The following is an 11,900-nucleotide window of genomic DNA, read 5'->3' on the forward strand; positions in this document are numbered from 1 at the left end:
GTATTTTGTGCAGTTTAGCTATGATGATCAGCTTATGTCTTTACTTAATGTAACTATATTTACATCTAGCACATGTAAAAATCTTTTTGAATAAAAATACTTAGATGCCATGTCTTTAAATGTATATATGTTAAAAATTGCTAATTAATTATTGATGTTATTTCTTTATCTATTGATGTTTATCTTTATCTATTTAGTACCTTTAAACACAATGTAGTTTCCCTGCTCCTGTGTTATTTCTTTCTTTCTTCCTTTTCTTTTTTTTACCAAGTCGTTTCTTAATGCTTCCCTGGGTGAGATAATGATTGCTACCCCTGCTTTTTTGGGGGTTCACATGAAGCATAATATATTCTGTTTCAGTCCATCGTCTTAACTCTGTGTGAACATTTATATGCCAAGTTTGGTTCTTATAAGCAATGTATATCTGGATTCTTCTTTCTTTTTTTTTGGAGGGCAATTGGGGTTAAGTGACTTGCCCAAGGTCACCTGGCTAGTTTTGTGTGTGTGTGTGTGTGTGTTAAGTGTCTGAGGCCACATTTGAACTCAGGTCCTCCTGATTCCAGGGCCGGTGCTCTATTCACTGAGCCACCTAGCTGCCCCTGGATTCTTCTTTATGATTTATTCTGCTCCTGTCTTCTATTCTATGGGTGAGTTTATCCTGTTCACAGTTATGGCTATGATTGCTAATTGTATATTTACCTCCATAATATCATTTTATACTGTTTCCTCTCTTTACCTTCTGCTCCCTCTTCATAAATAAGAAAGTAAAGAAAGAAAAGGAAGGTGACCAGCAATAATTATCTTTAATCAAAGACATTTGATCTCATTCCCCTGCCCTTCTCTTCAACTACCCCCAGACCACCATAATTGCTTATTATGATTTCTTTCTTTCCTTTTTTACTATCTGTTCTCAGAAGCTGAAATTTGTTTTGCTAAGATCTATTCTCTACCTTGGAAACACACCACTCCCCTCTTCCTGTTTCCATCTGTTTCTCTCTTGATTTTAATGTATTCCTACATCAAACTCTGTGTGACCCTCTTTTGTCTGATTCAGAGGAATCAGTGAGCTTCTCGAGAGAGCCCCATTCAACCTCTTCCTCCATTTTTATACTTTTTTTTTTATCACAGTCCTAATTGTGAAAAAAAAATAAGTTCCTTCCTCTTCTTCCTTGTTTCTTTCCCTGCGTATTTCCTTCCCCCTTCCTTCCTCTCTTTGGAACTACCAAAACAGGACAAAATTTCCTCCTGTATTTATCTTTGTAATCTGTCACCTTGGAAAAGAATGGGTTTCTAAAGGGACACTTTTCATTTTTCCTCTTGTTAGAATGCAAGAAAGTCACCACCATTTGGTCCCTTCTAATTCCTCAAGTGTAATTTGGTTTCTCTAAATGCACATGTTTTATTTTCAGAAAAAAAGTTTTCTTCTCTGTCCTTCTCCTTGGGAATACTATTCTTTTACAGGTATGTTTTTCCCCTGTAAGATTGTGCTTAGTCTTTCAGGATAAATTATTTTTGTTTATAGGTCTTTGTCTTTTGCTTTTTGGAACACCACATGCCACCATTTCCTCTCCTTGATAATATCTCAGATCCTCAGTGGTTCCTTAGTGCCTGAACTTTTTCTTTCTGGTTGTTTGCAGTCAGGATTTTGTCAATGTCTTGGATCCTCTGGATTTTGACTTTGAAATTTCTGGGTGTTTTCAATTTGGTGTTTCAGGAGATGATCAGTAGGTTTTTTTTTCTATTTTCATTCTTTTCCTATGTTTCTAATAGATCTGGACAGTATTGTTTAAGAATTTCTTGGAATATAGTACCCAGGTAATTAGTGCCATACACATGAATAAACCTCCTTTGTGAAATTTGAAGTGGCTGGTGGCTTTTGGATAGAATCTCTAACTTTTTCACGAAAAACAGTGTTTTTATGTAAACCATCAAGTTAGTATGGTCACAGAAAGTTGCATATCAGTAAGGTAACCTGTGGAATGCTCAAACCCCTCTTCCAGCTGGTGTCATGGTGTCTTTGTCTTCTTAACTCCGTTGGCTATTAATTACATTTTAAATCAGTGCTTTCCCCAAATGTTTGCTATCCTATAAGAATCATTCACCTTATTTTACAGTTGAGGAAACTAAGGTTTAAAGAGCTTGATTGATTTGCTCTAGTTCATGAAGCTCGAGCATGTCAGCATTGGATTCAAACCCAAGGACCTTCTTTCCATGAGACCTCCCTGTATTTTAGGAAAAATGATTGTCAGAAAGTTGATAACACTTCATCCTTATATCTTTCTACATTCTCTATGCTGGATGCTTGGCTTATTTCTCTTACATAGACAAATTAGGTTGAGTTAAAAGTGCAAAGCAATGAAATAGAATCTGTCCTACATTTACATCTTTGAAAACAATAACTCAGCCCCTTAGGTAGGACCACACGTGGATAATTGCCACCCAGAAATGCTGGAGTTGCACACTCAAGGACTGAGCCAACAATCACCTTAACTTTTATCAAAGAAAAGTGTTGTTTGTTGTGAATACAACTGCATTGTTCATCGTACCATCCCATAGCAGGGCAGAGTGTTTTCCCATCACAGGGAGAGACCACAAGAAAGAGAAGAAAACTGTTGTTATTTTAAGAGACAGAAATATTTTTCTGCTCACCTTGGCTGAAAATCCATTCACCAGAAATGGTATTAAGGGTATCAGGAATTTCTTTTCACAACATGCCAAGTGTACTGGAGAGCATCTTTGTGACTGTGGCCTCTGGAGAGTTCCTAGTGGGGGGTTTGGCTAATGGCTTCATTGGACTACTGACCTGCATTGACTGCATGAAGACCAGAAGAGTGACCTCAATTGATTTCATCCTTACCAGCTTGGCCATCTCTAGGATTGGTCTATTGTTGGTACTATTGACAATTAACTTTTCTGTTTTTTTCTGTTGTAAAACAAATTTAATTAGTATTTTGGTATTTTTAGAAGTTATCTGGAGCCTCAGCAACCATTCAAGTGCTTGGTTTGGAAGTTGTCTCAGTGTCTTCTACCTTCTGAAGATTGCCAACTTCTCCCATCCTGCCTTCCTCTGGCTGAAGTGGAGAATTAACAAGGTGGTCCTCGGGATGCTGATGGGATGCTGGCTCGTGTCCTTGCTCATTATCCTTCCAATGACAGAGAGAATTGTTAAGATTCAGATGGCTTTCATTGATCAAGAAAATAAAACAAATATTACTCATAATAACCAAGGATTTAAAACGCTAAAATTTTCTGCCCTAATTCTTTCCAATACTGGGGGTTTGATCCCCTTTTCTCTGTCCCTCACCTCCTGTTTCCTGTTAATCCTATCCTCGTGGAGGCACACCCAGCAGATGCATCTCAAGGTCACAGGCCCCAGGGATCCCAGTACAGAGGCCCACAAAAGGGCCATGAAAGCCATCATCTCCTTCCTCTTCCTCTTTGCACTGTACTCTTTGGGCATCATGATAGCAGTCTTTAACCTCTCTATATGCCTTTTAGTAAACTTGTGTCAATGTTTTCACTGATAGTCATGAGTGTCTATCCCATGACACACTCTATCATCATCATCCAGGGTCACAGCAAACTGAGGCAGTCCCTTCGGAGGATACTGGGGAAACTCAGAGCCTGCCTCAAAGTCCCTCAGAAAGTCTAAGTGGCAGAGACTGAACTTTGGGAAATCTTGGATTTTTCAGAGAGAGGTGTGGCAGTAAAGAAGCCACATTGAGTCCTTGAGAAATTTTTTTTTAGTTTATTCTATTAATTGTAATTAGAAATATTTAAATCTAATGGGGTAGCTAGGTGGCTCAGTGAATAGAGCAGTGGCCCTGGAGGCAGGAGGACCTGAATTCAAATCTGACCTCAGACACTTTACACTTACTAGCCATGTGGCCTTGCACAAGTCACTTAACCCCAATTGCCCTATCTTCTCCCCTCCAAAAACCAAAAGAAAAGAAATATTGAAATCCAAAGTTTGGCTTAACTATCCCCACAGGAAACAAAGAAGTGAATAAAGGCTATCTATTGTCCAGATAATAGCATGGAATCAGATGGTCGACCTATAGAGCTAGTCCACTGGCATATGTGGATCTTGGACAGACATTTCATATGGAAAATAAGTTGTCTTGTTTTAAATAGAAGGAAGAGATTAATGCCTTTAGTGATCCCAAACATTCCCCCGAAACAAAGGACCATCTTTTAATAGCAATGATCTACTGTTTTTGTAATTCTGTAAACCATGGAATGCCATGGTCTCTGAAGAATTAAAAAGAATGTATGATTCAGAAGGTAATGGAGAGACAAAAATTGAATGAAAGCAGACTATCAGAATAATAAATAAAGTAGTATGAAGATTTGGAATAAAGAATATCACCTAATAAATGTTTGCCAGAAAAATAAAATGAGCTGGTCATGTGAGGAGAACAAGAAATGGACAAGCTGGGCAGCCTACTGGTGTCCTTGTGATGTCAAGAACCATGTCTGACAGACTTAGGAGAAAATGTGAATGAAGGACGTGCATGGATGGTCTATTACCCACATCAATGGAAGGAACACTCACTTTAATGAGACCACAGGAGACTTAAGGTTCTCAAAAGGATATATTTACTATTTCTGCCTTTTCGTATTAATTTATGTGTTTGTTCTTCATATCCTAGCTTGTGGTTAGTCTTTGCCTAAATGCTGCCTGTTACTGACAAACAAGTAGTTAATCCTATCTAGTATCAAAAATATTGCATTTAAATCCTTCATTTCTTTCCTGTTTATCTTTCTGTTAGATTCATCTAAGTCTGAAAAGGGTGTCATGAAATCTCTAAAAGTACCTGAAACATTATTTAGACTACCTGCAATTTGAATGGTTTATCTTTTAAGTTGGGGGATGTTAAGCCATTCAGTGACTATATGTACCTATATATGTTTATGTATGTGCATATATATATATATATAACATATACACATATTTTTATAATCTATCATGTCTTTTAGCATAATATGGGTTCTTTGCTTGTCTTTCTTAATCATTTGAGGGACAGCTTTACGTAGTAGATAAAGTGCTGAACCTGGAGTCAGAAAGACATGAATTTAAATCCCACCTAAAACACTTACTAGTTATGTAACCCTAGACACTAGACGTGATCTATCCCATCTGAAAAATGAGGACAATAATAATAGCACTCACCTCACAATTATTATGAGGATCAAATAAGATAATATATGCAAAGTGTCATCAAAGCCTTAAAATCCTATCAAAATATTTGGCATTATCATATTGATAGAATACCCAGGCAGCTAGATGGCACAGTAGATACAGCAGTAGACTTGGAGTCAGGAAGACCTGAGTTCAAATTTGTCCCTCGATACTTACTAGCTATGTGGCCTTGGTCAGCTCACTTCACCTCTGTTTGTCTCAGTCTCCACAATTGTAAAATGGGCATAATAAAAGTGCCTGCTTCCCAGGATTTTTGTGAGACCCAAATGTGGCAACATTTGTAAAGTACCTGACAAAGTGCTTGGCAGATAATAGAACTATGCAAATGCTAGCTGTTGTTCTTATCAAGGTTACTCCTAATTTTTCAGATCTTGCTGACATAATAAATTCCATTCCATTCTACATTTCAATTCTATTCATCTTTATATTTCAAGTGTATTTCTTGCAAAAATAAAACTATCGAGCTTTGTTTATAATTCATTTTGCCACTCTCCTCCATTTCATGGCTCAGTTAATCCCATTCATGTTCATTATTATTATTTTTTATTTTTCTTTGTCCACCCAATTCTGTTCTGTTAAATATTTCTTCTGTCTCCTTCCCACTTGGAGGCTCTTCTCTCCCTGACTCTGTCCTACATTTTAATCCTCTCTTCCAGTTTCATCTCAGTCCCTCACTTATTTCACTATATATTTATCATTATATTGACAACTAATTAATTGAGTTTTAAAACCATATTTTACTAAATATTCTCTGTGCACAGGTCTTCCAGTCACCTAGCCATTAGTTCCACAGACAAACATCAGCATAAGTAGAATATGAGCCGGCAATAAGGCCAAGAGTGAGTTCTGCTTATGGAACCTGTGGCCCAATGGGCTCACACTAAACTGGGCCCAATTACAGTGGCTGCTGTGACTCGCTATTGCTGCCACCTAGGGTTTATTCGGGTAATCTCCAAATATAACATGTGTATGTGCACACATATAATATAAAGTCTTCAATGGAATGTTTCTATATTTCCAAACCATGCCACCTGCATCCCAGTTATCCTTATCCCCTTCATTTTGCTTTGTCCCCTCCCTTAGATTCTTAGACTCTATCCCTAGGGCCCTTGGCTTTTATTTAGCTATTTTTAATTTCCAGCATTCACTTTCATAAAACTTTGAGTTTTAAATTTTCTTCCCTTCCTTGCCCCCTCTCCCCAAGATAGCATGTAATCTGATGTAGACCATACATATACAATCATATTAAACACATTTCCACATTGGTCATGTTATAAAGAAGAATTAGAAGCAAAGGGAAAAACCATTAGAAAGAAAAAAACAACAACAAAAAGGAAAAGCAGTGTGCTGTGCTCTGCATTCAGACTCCATAGTTCTTCCTCTGGATGGGGATAGTACTTGCCATCATGAGTCTTTTGGAATTGCCTTAGATCGTTGCATGGCTGAGAAGAGCTAAGTCTATCAAAGTTGGTCACTGCACAATGTTGCCATTATTCTGCACAATGTTTTTCTAGTTGTGCTCACTTCATTTATCATCAGTTCATGCAAGTCTTTACAAGTTTTTCTGAAGTCCACCTGCTCACCGTTTCTCATAGATTAATAGTATTCCATTACATTCATATACTACAATTTGTCCAGCCACTCCCTAACTGATGGGCATCCCCTCACTTTCCAATTCTTGGCCACCACAAAAAGAGCTGCTATAAGTATTTTTCTAAAAACAGCTCAAAGGAAATGCAGGATGCACACATTTTAGAGTATCCACCCAAAATGTTCACCAGACTATTTATGCCCAACCTGTGGTAGAGCCTTGTATTGGTCGGATCAGCCAAATTCAGACACATTGAAATTTGACTCTAGCATAGTAATATCGTTTTGGTCATCTTTGAGAATGAAGGGCAACATTACCAACATGTGGGTCCTTTTCCCTTTTTTATGATCTCTTTGGGATACGGCTCTAGAAGTGGTATGCACTTCAATCAAATCAAAGGTACCAAATCAAATCAAAAGGAATCAAGGGGTATGCACAGTTTTATAGCCCTTTGGGCACAGTTCCAGATTGCTCTCCAGAATAGTTGGATCAACTCACAACTCCACAAACAATGTATGACTGTTCCAATTTTCCCACATCTTCTCCAGAATTTGTCGTTTTCCTATTTTGTCATGTTTGCCAATCTGATAGGTGTGATGTGGTACCTCAGAGTTGTTTTCATTTGCATTTCTCTAATCAATGGCCCTTAGCTTCCATAGGTGAGCTTTCACTCAGTCCTCTCCAGAATCTGACTTTCACATCCCAGCAAAAGCAAAACAAAACAGTCCATACCCTCAAGGAGTTTCCATTCTTATGAGGGAAGACTACACACATAGGGAAGATCTAGAATCTCTTCCCTTTCTTTGGGGTACTGCTTTTCCCTCAGGGTTCCAAGATCTCCCAATTCCATGCCTGGTTTGACCTCCACTTAACAGAGACCTAAAGTGGAGGTTGCCAGGAGAGTGGGTGACTCCTCTCCTAGATTTTCTGTTTTCTCATTTAGGGGTTTTGGTCATTTATTCATCTCCTGCAGAGGATGCATGGGTGAATGCTTTCTCTCTAACACACACAATACATAGGAACCCCTCTTTGTGGATAGAATATCAGATAGCTGAACTTTTGAACTTTGAGTCACCCTAGAGGAAACAACCAAGATCGATGCAACCGAGAAATCTTCCTTCTCTGTTCAGAACCACAAGGCCTTGGAATTTTCCTTTCTCCTCTAACTAGGTGGTGAGGTTTAGGAACATGATCCATCATCTCTCCTCTTGGGACATGTAAGTGAATTATATGCAGCCTCAAATGTCCTTCTCCAGGAAACTCTCACCCATCCTCTTTTAGGTTAGGAAAATTCACCCTAAGCGTTTGTTAAAATCTGCTTTGTGCCAAATCCTGTTCTGATTGCTGAGTTTGCAAATACATAGAATGAAACCACAATAATGACAATGATGGCTAACATCTATATAGTACTTACTATGTATGTGCCAGGCACTGAAAAATCAATAAGAGGAGGAAGGAGGGGTAGGAGACCTGCATCAATGTCCCTCATCCCTGGATGACTCTCTACTCTGTTTCACCCCAAAATCCTTGAATCCCTGGTGCTAATATGTAAATAGAGACAGAGTCAGATAGATTGTAACTGTCACTGACTAAAGTCAAGATTCAGAAAAAAGTGAACACTATTACTATGTTTTCTGGAAAATACTGGGGTTTGGGAGGAGTTGCAGGGGGGAAGGCAGGGCAATTGGGGTTAAGTGACTTGCCCAAGGTCACACAGCTAGTAAGTGTTAAGTGTCTGAGGCCGGATTTGAACTTAGATCCTCCTGACTCCAGGGCCAGTGCTCAAATCCCTGCACTACCTAGCCACCCAAAAATACTGCGTTAACCATTGGTACTTTTCCCCTAAAACTATCTCACAAAGTCAGCAGTGCTGTTATGTGAGTGTGTCTTAGTGGGAGGTGCATTCTGGGCACAGGGATAGCCAAAAGCATGGAGAGGGGAGATTCGGTGACTTGCTTGTTTTGGGTTAAGCACTGTGCTAAGCACCTGGAATGCAATACAACCCATCAGGACAGTCCCTACTCTCAAGGAACTTGCTTTCTGATGATGAAAGATACCACATAAAAGGAAACTAGAAAGTGGTAGTTAGAAGGCGGGGAGGTATTCAAACAGATGGTGGGGCTAGGCATAGCTTTAAGCATCGGAGAGGCAGAAAGAAGAAAAAAATTGGAAATCAAGGTGATAAACAAAAGATATTCATAAAAAATTTAATATCTATGTAAATTAAAACAAAGACTTTAAGAATAGAAATGACGATGATTTGTTCCAAATTCCCACAGTCGTTTTTAATATGTGCAACAATGTACGTTGCTTCTCATATCAGTAATCATGGGGAATGATTTTAGGTTCAGCAATTCATAGAGACTGGTGTTTCTCAAACATCCAATGAATAATAGCATAATGTCACAGATGTCTGAGCGACAAGGTCTGAACTCAATGTTCCACAAGTAGCCTTCCTATTGGAGACTCCATCCCAACCACAAAGACCTGGGTGCATTTTGAGGACTGCTTCATTCTGAGGGTTCTGGGTAAATTGGTGAAGAGAATGTGGCAAAATGAAAGCAAAAAGAACTCGATCTAATTTCAGCATTCAAAAAAGCATATTTTTATAAAGTCATTACTTCCCACATTCAATTCAAATCAACCTATAAATCACTGACCATGTGCAAGACAATTTAAAAAAAAACCTTTTGATTCAGGAAAGCAAATTACTGCCATAAAAGTATCCCCCAGCAAGGTGCCTCCATTCACATGTCAACATAGGACAAGACTCCTTGAAAGATCTCATGCTTAGAACATCAGTAGAGGAGGCCAAAGTCCCCAGAACTTGAGATTTCTCCACAGCCATGCAGCTAGTGCACGGCAGCAGTGTCTGTTTTCTTAGACCAGACTGCATCTCAGGCAGGAGGAGGCTGAGAACATTCCATCCTCATCTTTTCCCTATGTTTCCTAAACGCTAGGAGATTGCAGACAACTATTTTCAGGGCAGCATTAGGTGAAGAAAGAGTGCAAAGTAATGAAATAGGAATTGGCCTTAATTTACATCTTCACAAAAAATAGGTCAACCTCTCTCAGAAGAACCCAGCTGGCAATGCTGAGATGGCACACCTAGGGTCTGAGCTCAAATAACTGCCCAGACTGTTTGCAAGAAGAGGGAGGATTTTTATGAAGGGAGGGGCAGCCCAATCCCATGGAACTTGGGGATTTCTGACCAAAGAGGAAAATGGCAGTTAAGGAGAAGAAACATAATGTTATTTCAGCAGGTATTTCATGCTCTTCACCTTGCCAGGAAATGTATGAACCAGCAGTGCTACTAACATCAACTTTCTTTGCTGCCAAGGATTGTAGAGAACATGTGCACCAGCTACGGCTATTGGAGAGTTCCTAGTTGGGTTTTTGGCCAGTGGCTTCATTGGACAAGTAAACTAAACTGAATAGGTCAAGACTAGAGTGTCTACACTGTCTTGACTGCTTCTAGGATTGTTCTGCTGTGGTCACCAGTGGAAAATCTCTTTTATCTAGCATTCTCTCCTAAGGTATATAACACCGGTAAACTGAGATATCTGGAGATCGTTTGGTACCTGAGCAATGAATCAAGTACCGGGTTTGCCAAATGTATCGATGTATTCTATATCCTGGGAAGGTCACCAGCTTTTTCCACCTTGTCTTTTTCTGGTTGAAATGGAGAATTAACAAGGTGGTCCTCAAGATGCTAGTAGGCATTCGTCTCCTTCTTCTTTTGCCTTCCAATACTAGAGAAAATGAGAGATATCTATTCTTTCCTGTCAGACATTCAAGAAAAGAACAGGGACAATGCTTATCCCTCCCAGGTACTCCCAAGGACCGTCATGGACAGACAGACACCTGAACAACATGTTCACAACGAACCCCTAACAATTTTCAGAAGATGAAAAAAATGTAAACAGAGAAAAGCAGAGCAGAGGCCCATGCAGTGAGAGCTCCCTGAGCATGCACAGCGTATTAGGAGGAATATAACCTCATTTCAATTGGCAAAATGCTCCCAGACGTTCTTGGACTGCTTCCCGTCTGCTTAAGAGGTGATGAAGAAATGGGCATCTGGAGAGGTGCTGACCCAGAACTGGGCACACATTCAAAGGAATGAGATGGCCAGAGAGACTCCCTACCCTCTCTCTTTCATGATTTTATTTGGGTGAACAAGACGAGGCTCGAGGAGCAGAGAGATTGGAGAGCAGAGGCAACACCACCCACTCTGCTGCCATTGACCCAGCTCCCCATCTTGGCTTCTGTGTCTGTTCTCATGACAACTTCTCAGTAAACAGTCCTTCAAAAAGTCTAATTGGTACTAATTGGTTGAATGATACTGGGGCACTATGAAATCATATGGAGGCGATATTAAGTTAGATGATACCAAATTGTGGAAAATGTGCCAGAATGGGGTCTCAAGCTGAGAATATTGGAAAAGACACCATAATCCATCAAGGAAGTCTCTAGAACCCTGATGGGGGGAATGCAGTAGGCATGAACCCACCCATTAGGAGGAGAGGGAGTCACCTAGAAACTACAGGGGCCACCTGGGCAAAGTCACTATTTCCCCATACAATTTAATTCAGGGTTTTAATCCCTGACCATGTCACTGATTCAGAGAGTGAGGGGGGTTAAGCCTAGAAAATGCAAAGCTGACCTTTGTTTATGCAGATATGTGTGATTCCATGTTGAGGAATTTCATCACCTTGGGAATTTGCAGGCCCTGAATGGGAGATGTAGGGTCCACAGGATGTGGTGCTTTCATGGGGCACACTGAAGCCTGAGCTGTCTTTATGACTTCCCTGCCCACTCTCCCACCCTCTATCAGTGCCAGGGGACAAGGTGCATCATTGGGAAAGGAGACATAGCTTTTGGCTCACTCTTCCTTTGACTCTCTAATGTGGCAACTGCACCCTGTTCTAGAATTCCCATGATGGGATGGAGGGATAGACTGCAATCTTCTACCAGACCAGACTAGGTCCCAGTGAAGAAGATGGTCAAGATGGTGATGAGCTTCTATCATCACATTTACTGATTTATTTTCTATATTCTCAGATTCTCTATTCCTGACAACTCTTGAAGGCAAATTAGGCTGAGGGA

At 39.8% G+C, this 11,900-nt stretch overlaps 1 pseudogene; it reads left to right on the plus strand.

Annotated features, from left to right (window-relative positions):
• Window positions 1-2,711: 2,711 nt before the first annotated feature.
• Window positions 2,712-3,666, plus strand: LOC138172934 (taste receptor type 2 member 7-like; annotated as a pseudogene).
• Window positions 3,667-11,900: the final 8,234 nt, after the last annotated feature.

Source organism: Petaurus breviceps, unplaced genomic scaffold (assembly GCF_028583685.1).
Source record: "Petaurus breviceps papuanus isolate PSGF00001 unplaced genomic scaffold, PetGlider_PUasm1.0 555, whole genome shotgun sequence".
In the NCBI taxonomy this organism is placed as follows: Eukaryota; Metazoa; Chordata; class Mammalia; order Diprotodontia; family Petauridae; genus Petaurus; species Petaurus breviceps.